Raw genomic sequence first — 5,294 nt, forward strand, 5'->3', positions numbered from 1 at the left:
ATGGTCAGATATTTTAAGAATAAATTGGTGAATTACTATTTGATCAAACCCTATCTCAAAGTCTTTTGGTCTTATGCTTTGCAGCCTACTTCACAGCATGAAAATTGCTTATCATAGTCACAATTTGAAGAGTGAAAGAGTTCAATCCTACACATTGGGAAGGCACTTGGTATCAAGAAAATATCTTGATACACCTTATTTATCTCATAAGGGAGTAATTTTGTTGTTCATATATGCTGCCTTTATCAAGAGATAAACGAGAATTAGGTGACCTATATCTGATTGCAGAAGTATTTTGATGTGAACTCCAATTAAATTGTGGCAGCAGGCATGTAATAAAAATACGCTTGTTCTAATCCATTGATTACATCGCTATATCTAAACCAGTTGTTAACATGCCAGCATGATTTCTTGGCATTTCGTTGCTGAGCATTTAGGCATTAATTTGAGTTTGATGCAATGTCACTTTTTTAGGTCTCTATAGAAATAGCCAATTTAATTTACCCTATGTCACATTTAAATTATTTTTAAGATTTACAAATACAAGGTAATATTAGGAAGAACTAAGAAAAGATAAGTAGAGCTGGATATGTTTCTGGCAGAGCTTCAGAAATTTTATTACTGAAATTTGTTCCATTTCTTTTTATATGTGTTGTCTCTCTTGAAAACACACACACACATACAAAGCTGGAAAACTAAGTTAAGATGAATTTACTTAATCAGAACAATGTGAAGAAAGTACTAAGAAGAAAATGGAATTCACACAACAGGTTCCTATAAATATTCAAAATCCTGACTTTTCAATACAACACTTTTCAAATAACACGAATATTAGACCTAATTGATTAAAAATGAAACCAGCTACTTCCTATAGAAATATTAAAACAAAAATATTAATTATCCAATATTCAACAATTATAGTAATGTAACTAATCAATTTTGCTAGTTTATTTAAAATGGTGAAGTAAAATTCAAAAACTTCAAGTAAACTTAACATTAAAGGGCTGTTGAGGACACCTGGATTTAAAAATATTTGTGGTGGGATGGGAAGAGGTAAATTATAGACAGATATGTTTCATGTTTATACTTATACTGAAAACTGCCCAGTGTGCAGCACTGCTGCTTTTCTGAAAAAGTTCGTTAGGTACCCTCACCAGAGGCACATTTTCTTTCAGAACCTTTCTATACACCCATTTTTTCCCTATCAATTGTTATAATTTTGTTGCACAAAGAAGTTCCAGAAAGACTCTTCTCAAGCAGCAAGAGGACCCAACAGAAATGACGGAGGAAAGCACTGAATTAGACCATACAACTATCTGAATACAAGATCTTCCTCTAATCAAGAACTGGAACTGTATTGGAATTGTAGTTTTGGAATAAAGCTTTGAATTAAGCCAAAACAAAACATTGCCCTGTTGATTAAATCAACTAGAAACTGTTATCTAATTTGCCAGTGGGGCACATTTTCAATAGCCTCTCGATTCTTACAACTGGCAGGAGCTTTAAAGCCAGAGTCACAACCTCAATCCCACATCACCAGCTCTTTTCATCTTCCCCAATTTAGTTCCTAATGGAAGTGTTAGGTTTAATGTCTGACATGCTGGGCTCCCAACTTTTAAGAATTCTCAGGTTTGATCAGAACCATCATAAAAAAAACTAATGCTATATTGCAAGCAGTTCTGAATACAGCCCTCATAGGAGGCCTATTGCCATCTTACGCTCTTAAATTTTCCCAAACTCTGAGCTTGCCACTAAGGAAAATTAATGATTTGATTCACCACAGTAGCACACTCTTATCCTCTTTAAATAATTTTAGATTAACAATTAAAATACAGTTTCCTAAAAGCATTTGAAACACCCACACACAAAAACCCCCCAACTATTTTTTAAAAATGGCCGAAATCCTTTGCGGAGTATCTGCTTCCAAATGACTTCTAGCTTTCAAACCTGGACAGAGGAAAAAGAAAATACTGGCCAACAGAATTCATGATGTAGGTTTTGCTCTCCTGGGCTTTTAGCCAGGCAACTCTTAAAACCAGCAATTACTGCTGTTAGAGTGACACTGAAACCATTTTTCATTCTTTTTCCTTTGAAGAGGCTCTCTTGTTTTCCCTGTGTCAGTAAGATATTGTGTGAAGTTACATTATACCAGGAATTGTTGACAACAATGCTACCTCTTTCCTAAACTCTTTGAATGGCCCCTAGTGAGCTTGAGAAGTCAAATGCATGCACAGTTGAATTAATAAAATCTTCTGTGACTTTCACAATAAAAGGGATATATAGGAAGGTAGGCAGAGAGAGCATCCTGCAGGTAGCCTGGAGTTATAAAGAAGATGCCAAAAAGTAAAGCTCGGAATGAATTGAGGCTGGCAGAAAACTAAGAACAACAAAAAGCTAAGGAAGAGAAAAATAGAGAAGAATCTGTATGCCAGTGATTTAATGGAGATGACAAAATGCCAATGGACAGAAAAATAAAGGCAGAATTATTCAATTTTTACTGTAGCGTAGCTTTCTCTAAAAAGAGGACATAGTTGACATCAGGCAATCGTGAAAAGCAAAAGGGGGAGAACTGAAATTTGAGATTGGTGGAAACATGGTTAGGGAGAACCTAATTATACTCAGTTTAAATCTCAGGCTAGCGAAAGGATTTTCTGATGGTTTGGCCATAACCAGTGCCTTTTTGTAAAAAAAAAAAAAAAAAGGTGCCGGAACTCACACATGTCATACAACCCACCTTGCCTACTCTACAAGGTTCCATCCAAAAAAGGTGCCGGAACTCTGATCTGGGCGTTCTATGACAAAAAAAGCCCTGGCCATAACTCTATGTGTCACTTTGAGAAATCCTGGTGAATTAATGTTTTATGGATTTGCTTACAGATAACTCCCTTTTTACGACTCTGTAGTCACTATTCAGGGTAGAGTCGGGGCAACTGGATGGAACTGAGCATTTACCAGTCGGATGCCCTTCCTGACAACATACAGAGTTCGGAGCAGATATTATTATTTTTTTGCGCCCTAGGAGAGAGAAAAATCTGCTGCTACCTAAGATTGAGCACTCATCCTTCTGAGTGACAGGTGAGCATCTTTACCACTAGGCCACCATGCCTCTGGCTTACAGATAAGGGATGGGATAGGGGAGGAATAGATATTGGTTTTTAACCCTATAGTGGGTGAAGATCTACTGAATGTGTCTGTTCTTATGATAAAAGTTGGAAGTCTTTATATATAATTTCTCTGTTTTCTTTTTTCCTGCAACTTTTAATTTTTTTCTTCTCTTTCTCTCTTAAGTTTGTATGAATAAATTATTAATAAAAATATATTAAAAACAAATAAATTTCAAAATGATTTTTATAGGTTAGGTAAATCAGCAGACAGTAGCAGGATAAACTAGGGAAAATTGAAAATTAGGGGATTAGGAAACAGAAAAAAGAGATGAGACTATAGAATAGGGAAGGTATCCTGGTACCCAAATATTTCTCCTAATTGATGGGGTACAAGCACAGCATGTTGGCTGGCAAGTAATTAGGAATGGATAGACTTCTGTGAGCAACACATAAAACAGCTTTGATGCCCTCCAGTGGTATACTGACCACAGTATGTCCAAACAGATCTAAAGTCTCCTTACCCTTATCAGGAAATACTATATATGGCATAGGTATGAATAAGGCTGCTAGCCTAGTTTATGAGCTTCTCTATTATGTGAAATCCTCAACTGAGCAAAGCCTTGGAGAATATCTAGGCCTCATTGGGTGATGACCATTGCAAAAGAGAAGATGGTACTTGGAACTTAAGAGAATTCGTGGCAGAGAAATCTAGCAATTACAGAAGGAAGATTAAGTGATCTTGTCTGTCTCCTTCCTTATATATTGGGAGAGTAATTGAACTCTCCCAAAGATTATCATCTTCTATAGCAGAAGGCAAAATATGGTCTGTGTTATTTCATGTATTTTTGGATAAATGGATGAAGAATGCTGGCACCAGTGTTAGAGGTTTATTGTTTGGGAGATGTGTGTGTGTGTGTGTGTGTATGAACATACATATATTTTTGTATGCAGCTAATGCTATTTATTTTATGGAAGGGACAAGAGAATGGGGGAAGGTTAAGAAAGTTGTGCTTGGTTGGAATGAACTTGCTCATCAAGAAGACAAAAGATGAGATAAAGAATGTGGAGATTCTCAGTCATCCAGGTCATGGCTGTCCCAAAGGTGCTTTTTCCAAAAGGCAAGTGGATTTTGCTTTTTTCTTTGAAGATGTTTCACTTCTCATCCAAGAAGCTTCTTCAGTTCCGAAGAGCTGATAAGATAAAGAATGTCAGGCAATGCATCTAGTATTGCATAGGAAACAGGGATAATTCGCAAGGTTACGAATGATATGGAGGGGTATATGAATTGTCTTGGTTTTAACTATTTTTAGTTATGTATCCCTTTCTTGTTCTCATTTCATCGCTTCAGTGGCTTTGGCTCATTGTCAACTTAATTACTTTCTTGATTACAAATTGCATGGGAGTCAGCAATGTAATGTGGCTTAAAAAAATGGAAATGCCATTTTAGGCCACATTAACAATGGTTTCTAAATATGGATAAAGTTTATAGCACTGTATCCAGTTCTGGGCACCAGACTTTAAGCAGAACAAAATGAAACCAATTTAAAGAAACGCAGCAAGGGTGATCAGAGGACAAGAAATTTATTAGATTAAAAAACATTAAAGGCATTTTAACCTTGAGCAGAAACACTGGTAGGGCAAGGAGCACGGTAACATTTTTTAAATATTTGAAAGGATGCAACCCTGAAGAAAGTCAATTGGTCTTTATTGCCTCAGTGCACAAGTCACAAGCTTAAGTTATGTGAAGGCAGTTTCTGCCTTCTGCCAATATTTGGGGGGGGGAAAAACACTAGAAAGAACAGTTTGACAATTGCTCAGAGGGTGAGGCTCCATTCCCCCTCCCCATGTCGAATGCATTCAGTCAAAATCTGAGGAGCTATCTTTTCAGGGATTCCGGTAGTTTAGTAGTTTATTGATTGGTCTTACAACTGTATCAATAAAATAATAAAATAAAATATTTTATTTATTTTATTTATTTATTTATTTATATTTATATTTATATCCCGCCCTTCTCCTTGCGGACTCAGGGCGGCTAACAACCAGATAAAAATACAAAATATCAAACTACAGATTAAAACTTAATTAAAAGGCAAATATTAATAATTGGTCTAATTAAAATTATTTTAAAACCCCCTCTAAAAATTTTCCCCTAGGCCAGTCCCGCAAGCTGGAATAACCATGTCTTAAGGG

This window comes from Protobothrops mucrosquamatus, unplaced genomic scaffold (assembly GCF_001527695.2).
Source record: "Protobothrops mucrosquamatus isolate PMUCROS unplaced genomic scaffold, P.Mucros_1.0 scaffold23, whole genome shotgun sequence".
NCBI classification, from domain to species: domain Eukaryota; kingdom Metazoa; phylum Chordata; class Lepidosauria; order Squamata; family Viperidae; genus Protobothrops; species Protobothrops mucrosquamatus.